A 23,291-nucleotide genomic window follows, 5' to 3' on the forward strand; every position below is an offset into this window, starting at 1 on the left:
ATGTCATCATTAAACATGGAAAACTAACATGTTCCCCGAGAAATTTAAATGTTACATATATGCTTAGCTCTGCGCCAAAGAGGGACAAGATTCCTACTTCCTTCATTATGAATGACAATGATTTGCAATCGTACATCTTTTATGTTACAATTGATAGTATGAGGCCTTGTTTGAAGATATTTGTGGCTGAAAATGAGTTTGAAGAAAGGGTTGGAGTTCCTGTTGAAAGGTTTCATCAAGGTTCAAATGTCGCAGCTGCACCACCACCACCAACAACAACAACACAACCACCAATTTTAGAAGTAGGGGAGGAAAGAATGGTGAAAGATCGCTTTAGTGGATTTAGTGATGACTTGCATGACTTTGATGACAATGAAATGAACTCGTATGGAAGATGCAAATGGAGTGGAAGAGCTCCTAGATATTGTTAGTCAGGCAGCTGGAGATGAAGGCTTAGTGGACTCGTTAGCTACACAACACAACCACCCTGATGGTACAGATTTTTTTCCTTGGGAAATATTTTTGCAACAAATTGGATCTAATGAAACAATTGGAGATTGCTTATGTGAAAATGCATTTTACGTTTCGTATGAGGAAGAGTAGCAGTAAATTAACTTCAGCGCCATGCCGAGGTGTGAGTTGCCCGTGGAAGTTACGCGCTTTAAAGTATGAGAGTTCTGATAGATTTATATTACCAAGTACCATGGCGAGCACACATGCAGGGTACAACGCATATCAAGCCGTCATCCTAACGCGTCGTCGAAGACTTTAGGTGCATATTACAAGGAACGATATGTTAATGGCAAAAGCTCATCCCCGTCAGATCAGAAAGGTGCTATTTTTGCAGATTTTAATCAAAATCTTACTTATTGGAGGGGCTGGAAGGTAGGTGAAATAACTAAGGCTATGATCAAGGGTACTCAGGAAGAGGAGTATGCTTTGTTAGAAGCTTATCGCCATGTTATGATGTCCTATAATGAAGGAAGTATTGTTGATTTGAAGGTTGATGATAAATTGCACTTTAGATATTTTTTTCTTATCTATTGGAGCTTTCATTAAGGGATTCGCGCATATGAGAAATGTTATTGTTGTTAATGGGACATTTCTGAGTGGCATGTATGGAGGCTGCTTGTTGTATGTTGTGGCACAAGATACAGAGAATCATATTTTTTCAATTGCGTTTTGTGTAGTCGATAAAGAGTGTGATGATTCTTAGAGCTACTTTTTTGAAAAGTTGCGGCACATTGTTGACAATAGTGATGAATTATGCATTATCTCTAATCGACATCTGTTATTGGGAATGACTTCAAAAAAGTTTTTACTGCCACTCATCATGGTTTTTGCATGCATCACATTGCTAAAAATATGCACAAGAGGTTTCATTATGGAATTTTTATTAAGCATTTCTTTTCTGTTGCAGTCAAATAGTATTGAGGAATTCTTTGACCATTTTTCAGCAATTGCATGATAAAAGCAGGGAAGTAGCTAACTGCCTCACGAATTAAATTGGGTTCTAAAAGTGGACCAGGGCCTTATTTTTAGGAAACTGATACGGCATGTTGACAACAAACGTTGCAGAATCGCTTAACCCAATGCTTAAGGATCAAAGAGACTTCCCGATCATTGGCCTATTCAATCTTATTATTCGAAAGTTTGCAAAAATTTTGAGGAGCGGCGTAATGAAATGAAAAATATTTTGACCCTCTTTGTTCCTTCTGTTGAAAAAAAGATTAGAAATAATATGGTTGTCGGCGACGCGCTCTGGGTGCATCAATTAGAGAATAACCATTTTAGCATCATCGGACACGACAGGGATGCAGTAGTTGATCTGGATTTGAATACGTGTTCTTGTTGTCAGTTTGATTTGGAAAAAACTCCCTGCCCACATGCAATGGCAGCTCTAAGATTGAGCTTTGGGGATGGATATGGTTCCTCCATTTACGATCACTCCTCTCCATTCTATAAGGTTTCAACATATTTGGCTGCATATGAAGGAACCATTCACACAATCCTTACATAAGAGAAACGGGTAGTGCTTAACGAGATTCAATCCACAAAAATACTTTCACCCGATGTCGAGCCTACAAAGGGTAGAAGGAAGTCTAAGAGATGGCCAAGCATTTTAGAACCTAGTTCTTCTAGCAGCAGGAAAAAAGGCAAAAATAAATGTTCCATTTGCAAAGAACTTGGCCACAAGAAAACGACTTGTAAGTATTGTTGCAACAGTCTTAATCTTTTAGCTACCGGTGTTGTAATAAAGATAATTAACTCTTTAATATTCTAGACTTGTTGTTTTCAATCATTTGTTGTTTCTACTCGACTTGTTATTTCAACTATCAACTGTTGTATTGTACATCATAGACTATTGTTTTATGGTCGACCGCCATCATTGTCTATTGCAGACCTATGTTTTAGAGTCAACCCTCCCTTATTTTAAGGAATCATATGACAAAGTTGTCTCATAAACTACTGTTTTATGGTCAATCACGTACATTGTCTATTGTAGACCTATGATCTACAATTAACCCCTTTATTATAAGAAGGAATCATGTGACCTTCTATCGTATAATACTGTTTTAGACTACTATTTTAGAATCAACCACCTATAATCAACTAATGTTCTAATGTCAATCCCCATCGATATTTTCAATTTAACCAAGACTTGTTGTGCTGGTTTAGATAGTCTATTGACAACCACTAGTTTAAGTAGTTAATTTAATATATAATATTAATCAGCGCTGGCAGCCAATATTAAACGGACTTGTCTAATTAACTGAAATACATCGAATATGCCGATTCAAAGCATCAATTCGATTCTCAAAACTCTCAACAGTCACGTCATTTACGAGAAGTCATATGGAAAGGCACCATTTAGTGTCAAATTCTGCCTATAAATACACTAGATATGATGGAAATATTTATTCATCATTCTTCTAAATAGCCTAATCACTTAACAGAGAAATGCCTCCGAGGCCAAGGCCAAGCATGGATGCCATTTTCATCAGGGAATCACTGGATAGGCTCATCCGAGAACTCCAATGTAACGATTCGGCCAGTTGTTTCGAGAGTTATAGCCTCATTTCCCCATTTCTGCTTCTTTTTGTTTCCTTCAGCTATATTATGATATGTTGGGTCAGTTGGTTCGGGTCTGGAGTGGATTCGGAGACACTTAGTCTCTTTCGTGAAGGCTTAAGTTTGGAAAGTTGGCCGGATGTTGACTTATGTGTAAACAATCTTGGATGTGAATTCTGATGGTTCTGTTAGCTTCGTTAGGTGATTTTGGACTTAGGAGCGCATCCAGAATGTGATTTGGAGGTCCGTGGTAGAATTAGACTTGAATTGGCGAAAGTTGGAAATTTGGCGATTTTGGTCGGCAGTGGAAAGTTTGATATTGGGGTCAGAATGGAATTCTGGAAGTTGGAGTAGGTTCGGGGTGTCATTTGTGATGTATGTGCAAAATTTTAGGTCATTCGGAGGTGATTTGATAGGTTTCGGCGTCGTTTGCGAAATTTGGAAGTTTAGAAGTTCTTAGGCTTGAATCCGAGGGTAAATTGGTTTTTTGATGTTGTTTTGAGTGTTCCGAAGGTTTGACTAAGTTCGTATGATATATGACTTGTTGGTATGTTTGGTAGAGGTCCCGAGGGCCTCAGGTTGATTTCGGGTGATTGACGGAACAACTTTGGAAATTTGAGAAATGGCTGAAGTTGAACTCAGCTGTCATAACCGCACCTGCTGAGTGGGAACCACAGGTGTGAGCCCACAGAAGCAGAGAAGGAGCTGCAGATGCGACCAAGGCGGAGGTTGGCTGGAAGCGCAGGTGCGAGATCTGGAGCGCACCTGCGAGACCGCATGTGCGACATTGTGATCGTAGAAGCGGATTCTGAGGACTTAAGTGGGAACCGCACCTGCGATGAATTTTCCGCAGGTGCAGCGTCGCAGAAGCGACATTTGGACCGGAGATGCGGTATCTCTGGGCAAAAAGTATAAATTGTGGACATCGCGAATTTTGGTTCATTTTCCACCATTTTTAATCGGCTTTGAAGCTTTTGGGAGCGATTTTGAGGAGGAATTCAAGGGATTATTAGTGAGGCAAGTTTCTTGAGCCCTAATAGTCGTATATGTGATGATTTCCCGTTGTTTAATCATGTAATTAGTGAAGATTTGGGGTGAAAATGAGGGGTTAGGGCTTGGAATTTTGGAGAGTTTGATTTGAAAATTTGAGGGGTCAAATGGAGTCGGATTTGGATGAATTTCGTATGTATGGACTCGTGAGTGAAAGGGGTTTCTAGTTTTGTGATTTTTGTTGGATTCCGAGATGTGGGCCCGGGGCCGAGTTTGGGTGAATTCCGGGATTTGTGTCCAATTAAGTAAATTTTCGTGTGGAATTGGTTCCTTGGCCTATATTGACTATATTGTATTGCTTTTGGTTAGATTCGGGACGTTTGGGGGTCGGTTCTAGAGGCAAGGGCGTCGCGGAGTAGGATTTTGGCTTGATCGAGGTAAGTAATGCTTTCAAACTTGGTTATGAGGGTTCGAAACCCCGAACTCTGTGTTATGTGATTAGTATTGAGGTGACGCACATGCCGTATGGGTGTACACCGTGAGAATGGTGGCCTGGTTCATTCCGTGGCACCACTTAGTGTCTCTTTCTTGCTGATATCCATGCTGCTATCATGTGATTAAGTAAATGAGCTGTAAATCATGATAGATATCATGTTAGGGCTTTATGCCGATATTGTTGAGACCCGAGTGGTCGTTTCTTGCCGTCATCTCATTAGTTTCATTGATATTCCGTATTCAGTCTTATTCATGCATATCATATCATGTCTCAGTCTCAGTTGTTATTATTTGGCACATCATATCATTTTTCCGGGCTAGTTTCATGGCATTGTGAGCCCGTGTGTGAGACTGGAGAGTGATGACTGAGTGAAACCGAGAGCCTGATTATGAGTGACAGTTATGGGATCGGGCTGCACGCTGCAGCGGTTATGTTGATGATTATGATGGCGCTTGGGCTGTAGGAGCCCCTCCGGAGTATGTAACACACCCCCAGAGAGTGCAGATAATATTTTGAGGGATGGATTTCCCTGGACATAGATTTGTCCGAAGTATTGATATCTGGAGATGGATTTCTCCATATGGTTGGATTACCCTTTTCCTTGGTACCGAGTGACTTATAGTCAGCAATGAGTATGTTCCGGGATGGATTTCCTTGGGCCGGATGGCCATATGCGGTAACGAGTGGTTGAGTATGTATGTATATATATATATATATATATATATATATATATATATATATATATATATATATATATATATATATATATATATATATATATANATATATATATATATATATATATATATACCTGGAGATGGATTTCTCCTCAGAGTTGGATTACCCTTCTTCCTCGGCACTGGTTGACTTGCAGTCAGTGTTATATATGTTCCGGGATGGATTTTCCCTGGACCGGATAGCCATATGCAGTACCGAGTGGTTGAGCACTTGAGAGTGGGAGCACATGGTGAATTTCATACATTATGTGCATTGGCATGTAGAGTTAGCTGACTTTATATCTCACATTTTTCAGATCTGTATTTATTTTATTGCTTGAGTTGTATACTTGAACTGATAGCAGGCCTACTTTTCCTGCACAGTTTATTTCTATTACCTATTGAGGTTACGTTCGTCACTACCTATCAGTCCATAGTTTGGACTTGTTACTTACTGAGTTGGTGTACTCACGTTACCCCCTGCACCTTGTGTGCAGATCCAGGTATCTCTGGACACGGTAGCGGCTGTTGACTATTCCAGTTGCTGACTTTCATCGGAGATAGCGAGGTAGCTTACTGGCTATCGCAGTCCTGCTTTTCTCCTTCTTTATCTTCCCTTTAGTGTATTTTGGTATTTCTCGGACTATGTTAGTCTTGCTATATTTCAGAACAGTTGTAGTAGTTGTTCATGACTTAGTGACACCCCGATGTCTGGCTATTTATTTCCGTATTTTGTTTTCGAGTTATTTTTTTTTTATGAAATTTCAGTATGAAAAAGGCTTTTATCTATCTTTTAGCGAAATATCGAATTGTTTGGGAGAGTGTCGGCTTGCCTAGTTCCATGATAGGCGCCATCACGATCGGGTTTAGTTTTGGTTCGTGACATCTAAGAAGACAAGGTGAGGCAAGAGAAGAACATTCCCTGCATCGCACGCATATTGCAGATTCTCATTTGTAGGGATGGTGCAAATATTCACCACTTTGTTAACCCAGAAAATTTTCATCCCCGTAATCCTTCTCCCCTTGTAGTTTAAGTTTTCTTCTTTAGTTAATGGAAAAAGATGTATGCTGCTGTGATGGAAGTTATTTAATAAAAATAATTAACTTAAGTTTTTGTCTATTTAATTTTCTACCCTATTTTTTTATTTTGTTTCCCTAATTTTTATTTTTATGCATTGGTTGTTTTTTCCATTTGACAACACTTAAGTGCAAATGCCCCAAAATGAAATAAAGAGGTTCCAATAGAAACATACAACTCAGGAGATATAAATTTTCAATCTTCCAATTATTTAAATTTCCTGCCAATGAATTGATACAAGAGTTGTTGAATAAACCTACAGTATGTAATCTATCCTACTGGTGGTCTATAGATCCATTGTAAATGTAAACCAATAGAACTTCATAGTAAAAAATTAAGAACGGTTTTATCAGTCATAAATTGGAAAGGCATAGGGGTAGTTCCTCGATTATTAGTTGTTTGTTGGTGTAAAGTATTAATTTAGCTAACTTAAATAAAAATGGCAATTATTTGTAAGTAACTTAAAGTTGTAAACATCTAATTCAGCAAATTGCAAACTTTAAATTGGACAAAATGGATTACTATGACGTATCAATTATATCGGTATCAACCTAAGTTTATAATTGGTGAAAACAATTTTTATTATACAGTCAATGAATATTATTNAATTTTATGAGTTCGATTTTAATGATGAAGATCAAATTTGCTCCCTTCTATGCATCCTTAGAAGTTCTCCCAACTTGAAGTTGCTTAACCTTCTGGTGAGTTGTTGAATTCATGAGTTATTACTCCATTTCCGAGTATAGAGATGCAAATCTTACTATTCTTTCTTTATACTATTTATAGTTGAGTCGGATAAAGAAAGATTCCAGGAAAGTAGATGTAACTCATTTGAAAGTACAAGGCTGCAGGATTGATGAACTCAATAACCTTCGAGCTCTGAAAATACATAGATTCCATGGTTCAAGAGTGGAATTGTTATTTCTAAGGTTAGTGCTGGCATCTGCGCCTATTCTCGAGAAGATGATCATTAACGTAGATGAAGAAGTTAGTGAAAGACAGGCAACTAAGATTTCTAAGATCATTGGCGTCTGCACCTATTCTCAAGCGGCTCTTACACAAGTAATATGCCAAAGGCATCAGCGTTGAAGCAGCTTTATTTTTTCTATAAATAGAGAATCAAAACAATTTATTTACTTTGTAGTCTTTATTTTATATATTTCTCTACTTCATTTACGTTGTAGTCTTTATTTTTATAACAGTTTAAGATTTTCTTTTCTATTATTTTCATTTGTTGCTAGGCTAAAGTCCTTTCTTGGCGGACAACTCATGGGCCCAAAGTCTTCTAAAGTTTTTTGGGTTTTTACAGTATCATTTATAGTCAATATATAGTTTTTTTATAACAGAAAGTCACTTATTAGTAAAAAGAAAAAGGGGAGGAGGGGGGAGGGGGGTTCTTTACATAACTATATACCTTTTTAAAATTTATAGCAAATGTTTAGCACTAGTTCCTTAATTACATAACGTAAACCCTCTGTTTCATCAACTATTCACTCAAAAGACGCATGGATACAGTTGTTTATAGATATTATTTCTCCAACTCAAAAGTAGTAAATCGTGAGTTCATGCTAATTTTAGTAGCTTTTTAAATTTGTTTTAGCAAAATTCTTTTTTCTTTTCTACTCCATCCGTCTCAAATTATTTATCTGATTCTCTTTTTCACGCCTTTAAAAAAATATTAAATAGGAAATATTTTTGACTATTTTACTTTTTTATGTCTTAGGATATAATCTCTTTTCATTTAGTACTTAAACATAATTAAGGTATTTGTAACCTTCATGAACAATTAATATTAAGGGTAAAACAGGAAAAAAATAATTAATTTACTTTTGAATTTCCAAAATGACAAATAATTTAAGCCAAATATTTTTTGACATCACGATAGACAATTTGAGACGGAGGAAGTACTGCCTTTCTTTCTTAAAGTTTTTTATATCGGCAATTTTTTTGGTCCGTTCATTTACTACTGTTTTTCTTTCTTACCTCCTATTTATTTTGGCAAAACTCTTACTTTATTTTTTTTGTTTTTTTGAATTAAAATTTTGATATTATACATATTATTTTACCATGATATATATTTGGTCAACTACTTTTTGAAGTCACGATAGACAATTTGAGACGGAGGAAGTACTGCCTCTCTTTCGTAAAGTTTTTTATATCGGCAATTTTTTTGTCCGTTCATTTACTACTGTCTTTCTTTTCCTATTTATTTTGGCAAAATTCTTACTTTCTTTTTTTGTTTTTTTGAATTCAAATTTGGATATTAAACATATTATTTTACCATGATATATATATTTGGTCAATAAACCATATATTAATCATTTATATCAAGTATATTGTATGTATAATATATATATATATATATATATATATATATATATATATATATATGTTTATTTGTTTAAATTTTTTATCTAAGGCATTTTCTTGTAAATTATATTATATAATTGTGACTTAAAAAATTTTAATTCAAATTTAAAACACAAAATATTGTAAAAAGATATTCAAAGGAATGCGTTATAATTTATTATTATAACATTAAGAAAACATGGCCCAATCTTTCTTAGCTTCCACCCCCTCCCCCCCAATGGAATGAGCACAACCAAGGTGCTAATACTACCATTGAGAAGAAAAAGAAACTAATCAAGATGTCCCAAAATACAAGTTACATATTAATTTTACATGGTATCTCTTACAAATTTCTTAAATCCATCAAGGTTCGGAGGAATTTCCGTTGGTGGTGGTGGAAAAGAAGCTTGTTCATCATCGCTTCCGGGCGAAGCTGCTTCCTCCGCAAGTTCAGCTAGCATTTCTTCGTAAGCTTCGTCTACCTCTGGTTGTAATTCAGCAAGTCCAAAATTTCTTCGTTCCGAACGGATCCAATCTCTGAAAAGTACTTATTTTTTCCAAGCTCTCCCTCATAGACGCTCTATAATCACCGAGTTGTAGTCTTGCTTGACTGAAAGCATTCTCCGATGCCACTGTTGAAGCTTGAATGGCTAAAATATCTCGGGCCATCCTTGAAAGGACCGGAAAGTATTTTTTTTTGCCCTTCCACCATTCTAAAAGATTAAATGAGACGCCGGGATTCTCCTGCTCAAATCCCTGTGACAAATAAACTTCAAGCTCATTTAGTTGTGAACAATCACTAGTGGTACAACCTTGAGAACCCGTGAACTCGGTCCAAGAAGTAAGTGCTCTTACTCCTGCAGTTCTTTTAGATGATTGAGAACTAGAAGAAGAAGGAGTTGGAATATCTGGTCTAGCATTATCTAGTGCATTTGATAAGCACTATAAATAGTTAGAGCATTTATTTTAATTGAGGCTTGTGCCTCCGAAAGTGTAGAGAACTCCTCAGGTGCAAGTGCTAAACCATTATAAATAGATCGATACCAATATTGAGGACCACCTAATTTCATAGTAGGATTTAACAAGGTAGCAATACCATAAATAGGGGGAATAGGGAAAAAAATATTTTTTAAATTTCTTTCTCATAGAATCAATAGCTACTTCATAAATTTCCCCGCCCTCTGAAAAATGAGCAAACAAATTTGCAAGATCTGCAAGATAAACTAAACAGTTCGAAATAGTAGGATAATATTGCCCAAAAAATTCATTTGTAGCAACATGAAAGCTTTCTAAAAAATCTACAAGCATTTTAACATTAGCCCAATCCGCATTTGTAAGGTGCTCATCATCATCACTTACATGAGCATTAAACGTTGAGTTTATGGGATTTCTATATTCATATGCAACAACTAAACTTTCATACATGTGATTCCATCTAGTTGGACAAGCTTTAGGAAACTTTCTTTCTCTTAGGCCAAATTCATCGCATCTTTTAAAATATTCTCTAAGTCTACTTCTACGGTTTGAATAAAAAAGCCAGTTAAGAGCCATTTTAACCTTTTCAATTTCAACATTTAAAATTCTCATACCATCACCCACAATTAAATGGTAAATATGACAAATACATCTAACATGAAAAATGTTACTAAATGCATGATTTAGTGTAGTGGTAAGCAAGGGCTACAGCATTAGTGCTACTAGTAGCATTATCTATTGAAATTGACATTATTTTATCACTAATGCAAAAATATTTACAAATATCCGTAACAGTGCTAGAAATAAACTGCCATGTGTAACGTGAATTAATTATTGTATAAGAAATAATGTGCTTTTGCATTATCCAGTCATCATCAATCCAATGACTTGTAACGGTAAGATAATCACAGTTTACTACTTCTACCAATATCAGTGGTAATAGCAACACGACAATTAATATGAGTAAATAAATAGCACAAATATTGTTCATATTCATGTTTATATTTATAAATATCGCTCTTTACGGTTGTGCGAGGCCATCCTTTATAAGTAAGATTAAAAACTTTTCTAATATAATGCACAAAGTGGGGGTTAGACGTAAAACTGTAAGGTAAGCACATAACAGTAACCATTTTTGCCAATTCTTCCCTGTCTTTTATTGGGTCATAATATAAAATACCACCGGTAACAGTGTTAATTCTCGGGTGAAATTGATTTGACCCGGTACTAGGGTCAGGCTGACTAGTTGGACTTGGCCCCCGGCACCAGCTTTCATTTGAAAAAATGTAGCTTTATCTTGAGGGTGTATCATTATGTGTCTCGTCAAACTTCCCTTCCCCCCTCCCCCCCTCCCCGCTCAACATAGTTAAAGGCTAACTCTTTGCCACAAGTTTTACACTTAACTTTATTTTTTTCTCTTATTTGAAGAAAAATGGCCAAAGAAGAGATGTTTCGGCCCGTTTAGAAGGTTGTCTAGAAAAAGTAGGGGTAGTAACAGGGTGGGTCAACCGGGACATCATTTGGATTAGTTGGGTTAACTTGAGTAACAGGACTAGTGGGTGTATCATCATCCGATTGCGTTTCATCTAAATCTATTTCCTGCTCATCTTCTTCATCTATAGTTGGATTGCCATAAAGGTGTTCATATATTCATCATCTAAGCGTTCACCACAACCAACATTATGCACATATTGACTCTCCGTAAATTGTAATAAAGTATTATCACTATCAAGAATAGGAGCAGGTGGAGGGCGGGTATGGGGTTTGGGTAGGGGAGGCCGGGGAATTAGAGGAGGAATAGATTGGCCACTAGATTAACCACTCTTGGATTTTCCCTTATTTTTACTAAACATTTTCTTTAAGGAATATGCCATCTTAATTATAATTATACAAAGTAATTAAATAAAACAAACAAAATATAATGTTAAAACTAAAGAGTTGGAACGAGTTTACTGAATTGACGAACAACTTGTTGAAATTAATTATCGTTGAAGACTTGAATACTTCAATTCACCAACTTCACAATTTTTTACACAAGTTGCAACAACAAAGTAACCTATTTTAGAAGAAAATTAGAGAGAGATTGATTATTTGGTGAAGAAAAATGAAAGAGTGAGGGGGTATTTATAGTTGAAAATAGGAAAAGTGTAATTATAAAAACTCTGGGGTTAAAACAAAGTTGGGGATGTTAGGCTATTTTATAAATAGCCAACGACTATTTTGGCAGCCATAACGGCTATTTTTTAAAGGTGCAACGGTCACATTTTTAAAAGAGATTTTTTTTATTTTAAATTTAGCCGTTGGGCCCGTTTAGGACCGGTTGAACCGGCCCACTTAGGAGCCGTTCCCGGTCCTAACGGGCATATTCTTTGAACCGGCCCACTTGGGCCTCAAACCCCCTGGTCCCGGGCTTAAACGAGTAGGCCCGTTTAGGCCTACTACCCATATAGGCTCGCGGGCCCGGGCCTAACCGGCCCACTTGCCATCCTTAAGGCAATGTATGCAATTTGAAGACTAATTACCTATTATAATCGATCATAGCATTGCTTGATATCAACACATGTTGATATTACATCCCAATATTCAATATACAACATTCATACTTAGAGGCATTACTTGTTGGCAACACTTCACTAGACAACACTCAATACTTAGAGGTCTTGCTTTTTGAGTTGTTACATGTTCTAGAATGACCAACTCTTAATGGTATGAAATACACCGCCATGTATAATAACTTCAAATGTTACATGATATTTAATAATTTAATAAGATGTTTAAACACTATAAAATCAAAAAATCAAGGTCGAACGTGGTGTAATCCTTATTTTAGTGTATTCTCGACCATTAGTTTACCCTCGACCGCAATAAGAGTTGAGGACGAAACCTCAAGTTGACACTCGCCCATTAAGAAAGTCTATTGATTTATGTTGAATGTCTAGGGTTGGGGTTCAGGGTTAGGGTTAGGGTTCAGGGTTTATAGAATATTAAAGAAGTTTATCGGCGACTAGTGGTTGATGGAAGACAACTCGTGTTGTTCAGTAATTAAAATATGTCCATGTGGCCTCTCCCTAACCATACATTTTTTAACCCTTTGAAATTACCCATTTGACCAATTTAAAATTACCCATTTGACCAGCCATGTGATCAAAATAAAATTTATCACATTTCAACCATATTTTTTTTGACCCGCTTAAATTAACTAATTTGACCCATTTCACCTTCCATCTCAAAACGAAATTGATCACATTTCAACCCCAATTTTTCTTCCAAAAAATATTACTCGAACAATTGAAGGAAAATGAGTCAAGGGTCGAGTGCATCCTTTGGGTCGAGAAAGAATTGTCACAACGGCATGGCTGTCAGTCAATTACCTACAATTCCGGTGAATGCTGTTGACGTTTCTCAAAATGTTCCAAAACAAAGGTAAGATGAATTCCATAGATTCGTCTGTTTTTAATGTTAGGGATTTAATTTTACAAATAAATTATTTTTCCCATTCGATTCGATAGGGTAAAAAATGTTAATTTTGGGAATGGGACGATGATCTGCTAGATCCAAGAATTACTGACCTTATCGGTAGTTTGATGTGTGAAAAGGACACTCTTAAGCGTGAAAAGATCGTTCTGCAGATGAATGTGGCTGAACTTGAAAATATATTAGCAATAGATGTTCATGAGGAAGATGATGATGATGGAGGGATTGAACTGGAAAGAGGGCATATTCCTGTAAATTGTACAGTTTGAGGGATGGTTAAGATGAATGAAATGATAAGTGGTAATGCTCTTGTGCATCGTTGTCGGATTTGTGGCAGCTTGGATGATTAAGTGAGAAGGAGAACATTGGTTTGTTGTTGGTAGGAATAGTTTAATTACTGTAAGTATGTTTTGTTGGAAGTATTTTGGATCATGTAATATTGTACTGATTTAATGTTAAATTTGTTGAAGTTATTAAACGCGACTTTGAGTCTATTACGCAACCAAGTAGCTAGTTTATTGATGGTCCTAGTGTCTATTACGCAACCTCTGGGTCATGCCTGATGCAATGTTATATTTGATCAAGTTATTAGTACTAGACTCATTTTCTACTACGAATCAAGTAGCTAGTTTATTACTAGACACATTATCTGTTACGCAACCAAGTAGCTGCCCGTTGTAATACATAAGGAAGTGCTAAGGACACAAAAATTACAGCATCAACATTTAATAAGCATCAAGGTAGTTTCATTACATAGAAGTAGATGCAAACATAATAAATTACTACAAGTTCACCCAAAATGAATTTGTCTCATGACCAATACAACTTGAAATTTTAATTATAAAACTAAGAAGGGTCCATCATTCCCCAGAAGATATCAACTGCAAATTTTCCCCGGAACAACTCCATTTGCTTGTCATTAAGTTGATCCAACGACGTATCAGTTAGCAGGAAGTTAATAACCTTCACTGCATATGCTCCACTGCTTTCACTAAATAATCAAAGATACAATTAATTATTAAAGAAATCAGTAGAATGAGTAAAACATAATGGATGGCACAATTAATTTACCTTTGCTGAATGGCTGGCACATCCATAATACGCTCCTAGGACCATTTTTTCGTAAGCATATCCTGGCCTAAGTCTGCAAACTGGCCAGTTTTCATCAAAATCCTAGGCATCATGAATGCGAGGGATTGTACCAGTTCTTCTAGTTCACCATCATCATACAGACTGACATTGCTATCGTAAATTCGAATCAAATCCTCTGCCAAGTGGAAAATAACAGGCATAAAATATTTATTATCAATTTGCCATACAAAGTACAATAGCTTAGCCATGCACCACTCCACAGCCCCAGATTTTGACATACTTTGTTGAGGATATAACATCAAGGATGTAAGGCACAAGTCTTGACAAGCATCAACTGTCTCACAAAAGTCCAAATCCTTTCCCTCTTTACTGGCAGCCTCCTTGATTTTATCCCATTAGTGCACATATTGTTGCATAATGCAACATCCATAACAACATGACTACGGGCATAAAGGCATGGACGTTTTATGTTTCGTACACGCATCAATGCCAAAAGTTCCTCCACATGCTAAATATTATAAATAATTGTGCGTTAAATATGGAGCTACTAAAAAAAGAAATACACACAGCGATTAAGGGACTTACAAAAAATAAAATGGACGGGTTAACACCGCACAACTGCTCGAAAAACCTCCAACCTTAGCTGCCAGTCAAGAAGTTTTTGGGAAACTTCTCCTTCTTGTCAAACCATTCACGGAATAGTTTCTTATCTTCCTCCGAAATTGGTTTGAGTACGTATACCTTTGGTTTCCTCTTCTTGCTTTGTTTCAACTTCCTCATCTTGCTTGCAGAAATTGGAGCATTCTTCAATCTACTTTGTAATCTTGTAACTCTGTACCAAGGTGACTCAACTACTTTAGAAGGGCTCTCATTCTAATTTTGTATCTCCCCGAGCGTGGGGTAGAGCACCGTTGGGGATTGTGACTTGGTCCGTCCCGGTAGATGAATATACTGCGTATTTGACTGAAATTTACTTATTATTATTATTTTAATTGAGCTGATTGCTATATTTGGGCTTCGTGCCAATTGATTAAATCCTTCAGGGATTGTTGTTACTGGTTTCTTACCATTTCTACATATCATTGAACTCAGTCCTAGAATTTAATACTGTTTTACAAACTAAGCCACTTTTCTCAAACTAGATACTTAAGTAATATTTTTAAATGAAGTTTGGGCTGAATATTTCTATATTAATGTGCCCGAGAGGTTTATGTGATTTTGGACTGAGTATGGGATCGGGCTGCGCGCCGAAGCGGTATGAAATTGATATTGATATGAGGCCGAGGGCCTAGTTGATGCCACGATATGGCTTATTATTGCGCTTGGGCCGTAAGGGGCCCCTACCGGAGTCTGCACACCCCCAGTGAGCGCCGTCGACGATAAATAAATGGAGCGGGCTGGACGCCGCAACGGGTACTGGAGAGTACCGGTCTATGTGTTGCATTGCATATTTGATTGTCATTTAATTATTTATCTGTTGTGGGATTTTCCATAATTGTTTTCACTAATTTTACTGATTTTATACTACTGGGTTCAAGTTGCTGTATTTATAGAATTACTTTGTGCCTATTCAGGATTTCTTATTCTCAGCCTTTATTTATGTTTATTACTCACTGGGTCGGAGTACTCACATTACTCCCTGCACCTTGCGTGCAGATCCAGGTACACCTGAGGCTGTGTGAGGACTTCTCTGCCTAGCATCATATCTGGAAGTTTCAAGGTAGCTGCATTTGACGTTCGCAGTCCTGATCTTCCTTCTATCTTATTTGCTTTATTTTCACATTTCTAGAGAACGATATGTGGTAGGTTGATACTCATGTATTAGAGGCTCAGAATTGTGACACCGGATTCTTCGGGCTGTGTAGTAGTATTTCTACTTGGGTTTTCCGCATGTTTTAACTATATTTCAGAGTTTCAGTATTATGACTTAGTAATTATTTGTGTTAATTGAATCATGAGCTGTATAAAAAGGGTTAAGGTTGTTGAATTGGTCGGGCTTGCCTAGCAGTGTGTTGGGCGCCCTCACGACCGGGGTTGGGGTCGTGACAAGTTGGTATCAGAGCCTAGGTTACTTGGTCTCGCGAGTCATGAGCCGGTTTAGTAGAGTCTCGTGGATCGGTACGGAGATATCTGTACTTATCCTCGAGAGGCTGCAGAACCTTTAGGAAAACTTCACATTCTTGAATTCTTATCGTGCGTCCTTGATTCAGCTTGAAAAGAAACTCTTGAAATTCCTTCCACGTGTTCGTACGCGCGCGTGGGCGCTTAGTATCAGATGTGACTTGATGGCTTGTGATTCCCCGATCGAGGGGCGAGATGTAATCTCTGTGAGTTTATGTTGCGTATGAGTTCAGACTCAGGAAGACTAAGCGACTGCGTACAGTTTAGGACGGTGGAGGGTATACAGAAATGGTAGTTGGAGGCAAAGCAGGTGGGTCATCTCCTGCGGAGTGTTCTAAAGTTGTGTGATCCTTATGTTATTTATTAGAAGATCTCATTTACAAGTGAAGAAAATGTGTAGACATCTAAATTGGATCGCCTAGAGAGTGGGCTTAACTGTTGCGTGAGTGAATGCGAGATTTGCAGAAGAGTTAAAAATTTCTAGATGATTTGTGTTTCCACAAGCTTATGAAGGATTGAGTTTAATCTCACTATGGTATTAAGGCAGCAATGGAGTATGTGCGTTATGAGTTGTTGGGAGTGTTTTGATCTATAACTTCGAGCCAAGTTGGGGAGTTTGCTATTGATTAGCTAATTGTACGGTTATGTGCTATGTTGGTTACAGTTTGAGGCATGCTGGCGAATCAATTCTGGTTGCGGAAATTGAGCCGAGGATGGCACGAGTGAAGCAAAATTTTGACAAAGGTTATATGGTACTTCGTAGATGTGTGAGAATCACAGGATGTCTTAAGCTGTTGTTGGTAAAGAATGGTCGGTGCATGGAGCAGGAAGATGTTTGTTTGTATTGGGATGAGGTCATATCCTGCGGTGTCAGAGTGCTATTGAGACACGGGTGGTTATGTTCGTTTGATCAGGTGAATTGCAGTTTGAATAAGAAGTAAATGACTCTCGAGAATGGTTTTAATATGTTCAAGATTCTACATGTAACAATCAGGTGTCTTAAGGTTGTGTATGTGGTTAGAGACTGTGTTTTCATTGGAAAAAGGGTCAAGACTTGTGGTATTTTTATGTTAATTATGGGATTCTATGTATCAGTATCTGAAAAGTAAAGGTAACGGATTTAGATTTGCAGGAAGTTCTTCAGAGTAAAGTATTTTGGAATGTGGTGTTTCTAGGAATATTTGAGAGAGGATTCAGTGGCTTATGAGTCTTAGACAGTGTGGTCTTGTGCTTGGGTCTCGTGTAGTGAGCCTGGGTTGAGGAACTGTGGTGCTACAGCAAGGGGGAATATCAAGTTGATGATGAATCAGAAGGGAAATTAGATAGATGGAATAGCTTGATAGTAGACCGAATCGGTATGGTAAGGATATGATTAATTCTTCGTATGTGTTCGAGGTAATGAGCCCTTACAAGTATTTTGCAGCAATGCTCTTGGGTTTTGATGGCTTGCTTAGCTTGGTCGAGTTAGAAGGATTCCGTCCTGGCAGTTTAATTTATGCAAACGGAATTGAGAGAGTTCTTGTCGATTTCTACCGTGGTTGAAGAGGTGCATTTTCTACGAATATGAGAGACATGGAATGTGTAATGATTTTTCTTCTAGATGGGATCAATGGAAGTTCTTGACTAGTTGAGTGCGTAGATGTCTGTGGCTCGGAAGGGAGATAAAAGTTTTCTTGCTATCCTTGGATGGTATGGTATATGCGGTATGTTGTGGAGGATCGAGATTTGCGTGTACGAGGTTTCAGTTCAGTTCTGAAAAGAAGTTCATAAAACTCTTAGGCAACGGGTAGCCTCAGATAATCAAGGAAATGGTGCTGCTAATTGGAAGCGATTTGACGAGAGTATATGTCTCAGAAAAAGGGTAATGTGATTAAACTGATGATACTTCGGTAGTATTGCGGCATTTTCTTGTTGGATCAACTGGTGGTATTCGGGTTTGCTTGGTGGCACAGGAAATTTTAAAGTATCTATCGTGGAGTGATGGGGTATTTAAGGTGTGGTATGCATTCGGACGGCAAAATTGGGATCAGGTATGATGATTCGTGTGCTATATGGAGTTGGAGACTGGGAGTTCTCATGTACAGGCTATGTCGTGGTTGTGGATCGTGTGTATTCGGCACCGTTTAGCGGCAATCGGGATTTGGAGGCTCGAGTGGATCTTTATTTGCTGGTATGTTAGATTTTGGATGTGATGTTGAAATTCAGACTGGTTGTCTTAGTGTTAGGTGATTCTGAACTATTGCGCTACGGGCTATGCCGGAAATGCCACGGGTTGAGTGGCGAGGTGCATTGGATTATGTTCTTGCAGAGTGGTTTATATTTCAAAGACCCAGCGGATGGCTGGGAAGGATTGCTTTTCTTAATTGGGCCTTCGTGATGGATGTCAGTGCATAGGTTCCTACCATTGGTTCCGTTCCGGTGTTAAGGGACTTTTCGGATGCGTTTCTTGTGGCCGGGCATGTCGCCGGGCGAGGTTGTGGATTTCGATATTGATTTGGTGCCGGGCACCGTATCGTACGGCTCCGGCAGGAGTTATAGTAGTGGAAGGAGCAGCTTCAGGCTTTCATGGTAATGAGTTTGTTGGTAGGCCGATGTGGATACGTGTTTAGCTTGAGTTGGCTTGGTTGGCCCCGAATTGTATTGTTGAGGGATAGGTTGATTCGATCGTTATTGAGCTTGTTAGTGATCTGAGGAGAGCTATGAGTTGCTTTTCGGTGTTGTGAGACGTTATGATTTGTTGGTTATGGGCACATGTGGTGCGGTTCTATTGGGGATTCATAGTGAGAGTCGAGCGGGAAGAGTAATTGGGTGTTGCTCGGTAAATGGAGTATTGGTTATGACCTATCGGGTTGCGTATCGTATGTTGTTTGTTTCACCGTGGGTGTAATGAATTGCTTTGGTTCCAGACATCAAATTGTGTGTGGCTGTCGATTTTGAGCATAGTGACTTGAGGTGTTTCATGTGTAACAGTGTTTGGATAGGATCGCACATTGTAGCGAGGCCACGTGGAGATATGACCTTTCGGGGTAGATTCAGGTGTTCTATTTCTATGATGTGAGACGGGGTCTCAGCCTTGTGTTGTGATGGTACTGATAAGCTTGAGGTATAGCTCTTTCGTTTGAGTCATTTTTCATGATTTGAGTATGTTCAGACCGTTTCTTATTGGTGCGCGTATTATGCAAGTTGTGGCTTAGTCCTGTATTGAGGTGTGTGTTGGATTCGAGGCGATCGTTGGGGTCACTATGAATACGAACGGATTTGATTTCAGCCTGTTGGAAGGATAATATCGAGGTTCGGCTCGGAATCTGCTGTGGTATTAGTCAAAAGGGAAGTGGCTTCATGAATGGTTGATCTGAGAAATGGTTACTGTTTATTGCGTGTTTCATTTATCGTTGGCAGTATATGAAAGTGTTGGAATAAGACCTTAGATGATAAGAGGTTTTCTACCGGTATTCGGGTGTTGTGGGCAACTGCTATGAATAGAAGTTATCGTTTCGAGTGTTTGGGTTATGTAGTATATCATATGATTGCACCTGAGGTTGCAGGTATGGGTTATTACAGCTGGTTCGGGCTTATTCTGAGTATAGATGTGAGGTTCTGATCTTGTGTATGATTTCGGAAAGTGCAATGTGGTTCTATGGTTTATGGACTAGATGGATTGTGAAATTTCAGCTATGTTGTGTTATCGGACCTATGCGAGATAGGGTGACGAGGGATCACCCCCGGGTATATGCTTGGTAAGGTCATTCAGCTATTGGTTGGCTTCTAGGACAACTCTGGGTACGCTCGAGGGCGAGCGTTTATTTAAGTTGGGGAGGATGTGACGACCCGACCTGTCGTCTCATGAGAACCGCTCCGTTTTCCCCATTTCCTGCTTCGTTATGCTTCATTATCAGTGTCTTGTGTGAACGAGTTGAATTGGGTTGATTTTTGGAAGGAAATGGACACTTAGTCTCTTTAAGGAAGGCTTGTTTTGGAAAAGTCAACCGGATGTCGACCTATGAGTTAGAGGGCTCGGATGTGTATTCTGACGATTCGGTTAGCTTCGGGGGATGATTTGTGACTTAGGAGTGTGATCGGAAGTTAGGAGTGTGATCGGAAGTGATTTGGAGGTCCGGTGTAGAATTTGGCTTGAATTGGCGAAGTTAGTATTTTGGCTAATTCCGGTTGATAGGTGAGATTTTGATCCGAGGGTCGGAATGGAATTCCAAGAGCTGCTGTAGCTTCGTTAGGTGATTTGGGATGTGTGTGCAAAATTTCAGGTTATTCGAAGGTGATTTGGTTGGGTTTTTGATCAAATGCGTGTTTCATAAGTTTTAGAAGAACTTAGGCTTGAATCCGATAAAAATTTGGTGTTTTGATGTTAGTTTTGGTGTTTTGAGAGTGAAACTAAGTTTGAATGATCATATTTGACGTGTTAGTATGTTCGTATGCGGTCCCGAGGAGCTCGGGTGAGTTTCGGATAGGTTTGGGCTGCGTTGTGCTCGTTTTTCTTATGCTTCGACGTCGTTTCTTCAAGCATAAATGATATCATATTGAACAAATGAGCTCCGATTACTGTTTTGAATGAAGCATTAGATCCGTATCGTAATTATGGACCCGTAGCAAAAAGAATCATCGAATTTGGACATCGTATGAGGATTTTATGGCCATTTTACCAAGGGTGCCCAGATTTTCAGGTTAATGACGAAATTGCCCCTGACGGCGTATTAAAAACCTGCACTATTTGCAAATCTTAAAACCTATATATCTCCTTCATTATAAGGTCAAATTTAGTGATTCAAAAGCCTAAATTCATTAGAATTTCACAAGGAATCCAGTGGGAGCAGTAAAACGCGTGAACAGTATACCTATATGAGCAGGTCGAGTTTTCTTCCAATTTTTGAACGAGAAGAAGCTTCTGAGGCGATTTTTAAGAGAGAAAATCAGTGGGTATCACAGAGGTAAGTGATTTAATTATTAAAACTCGTTTATGGATGATTATAGACCATAATCCCAGCCTTTAATTCATGAAAAACAGTAGAAAAATAGGATTTTGGGGCCTGAGATTATGAAACCTTTAGGGGTCGATTTGAGGGGTCAAACTGACTCCGATTTTGGTGTTCTTTATATGTACGGAATCGGGAGAAGATGAAGAACAATTTTCTGTAAAAAATTTCTGAGTTTCGAGAAGTAGGCCCGGGGCTCGGGTTTTGTCAATTTCGGGATTATTGATGTTTTTCGATTATTTTCGATTGGGTATTGATCCTATAGCATAATGTGACGTATTCGTTGTGGTTTTGGTCAGATTCGACGTGCGAGGAGGTCGATTTGAGAGGCAAGGGCATAGCGAGCTAGGATTTTGGCCGGCTTGAGGTGAGTAATAGATGTAAATGCTGTTCTGAGGGTTTGAAACCCCGTGTTTGCACATCGTAGTGCTATATTGAGGTGACTTGCACGCCGGGTAGCGAGCGTGGGGTAGAGCACCGTTGGGGATTGTGACTTGGTCCGTCCCGGTAGATGAATATACTGCGTATTTGACTGAAATTTACTTATTATTATTTTAATTGAGCTGATTGTTATATTTGGGCTTCGTGCCAATTGATTAAATCCTTCAGGGATTGTTGTTACTGGTTTCTTACCATTTCTACATATCATTGAACTCAATCCTAGAACTTAATACTGTTTTGCAAACTAAGCCACTTTTCTCAAATTAGAAACTTAATTAATATTTTTAAATAAAGTTTGGGCTGAATATTTCTATATTAATGTGCCCGAGAGGCTTATGTGATTTTGGACTGAGTATGGGATCGGGCTGCGCGCCGCATCGGTATGAAATTGATATTGATATGAGGCCGAGGGCCTAGTTGATGCCACGATATGGCTTATTATTGCGCTTGGGCCGTAAGGGGCCCCTCCCGGAGTCTGCACACCCCAGTGAGCGTCGTCGACGATAAATAAATGGAGCGGGCTGCACGCCGCAACGGGTACTGGAGAGTACCGGTCTATGTGTTGCATTGCATATTTGATTGTCATTTAATTATTTATCTGTTGTGGGATTTTCCATAATTGTTTTCACTAATTTTACTGATTTTATACTACTGGGTTCAAGTTGCTGTATTTATAGAATTACTTTGTGCCTATTCAGAATTTCTTATTCTCAGCCTTTATTTATGTTTATTACTCACTAGGTCGGAGTACTCACATTACTCCATGCACCTTGCATGCAGATCCAGGTACACCTGAGGCTGTGTGAGGACTTCTCTGCCTAGCACCATATCTGGAAGTTTCAAGGTAGCTGCATTTGACGTTCGCAGTCCTGATCTTCCTTCTATCTTATTTGCTTTATTTTCGCATTTCTAGAGAACGATATGTGGTAGGTTGATACTCATGTATTAGAGGCTCAGACTTGTGACACCGGATTCTTCGGGCTGTGTAGTAGTATTTCTACTTGGGTTTTCCGTATGTTTTAACTATATTTTAGAGTTTCAGTATTATGACTTAGTAATTATTTGTGTTAATTGAATCATGAGCTCTATAAAAAGGGTTAAGGTTATTGAATTGGTCGGGCTTGCCTAGCAGTGTGTTGGGCGCCCTCACGACCGGGGTTGGGGTCGTGACATATTTGAATGACAACCTTACCATCTCTATGACTTGGTGGAACATACTCCAACCTCATCCCCATCTGAGAGTTACGATTCAGCTGTCTAAGCTTCTTTGCATGCATGACCTTCTCCTTTCATGCCTCTGCTGTTGCTATAAGATCTGGATCTGGAGATGGCCTTGAAGATCCAGCTTCAGAAAATTGCAATCGTTTTGGAATGGTTGGCAATTGATCCTTACATATCTAAGCTTCCTTCTCTGTAACAGCATTTGTACTGTTCCATTGATTATATTGTTCCCTTGTTCGTCCTCACTTAGCTCCTTTTCCTCTTTAATTGGTTGGAAT

The sequence above is a fragment of the Nicotiana attenuata genome, chromosome 1, assembly GCF_001879085.1.
Source record: "Nicotiana attenuata strain UT chromosome 1, NIATTr2, whole genome shotgun sequence".
In the NCBI taxonomy this organism is placed as follows: Eukaryota; Viridiplantae; Streptophyta; class Magnoliopsida; order Solanales; family Solanaceae; genus Nicotiana; species Nicotiana attenuata.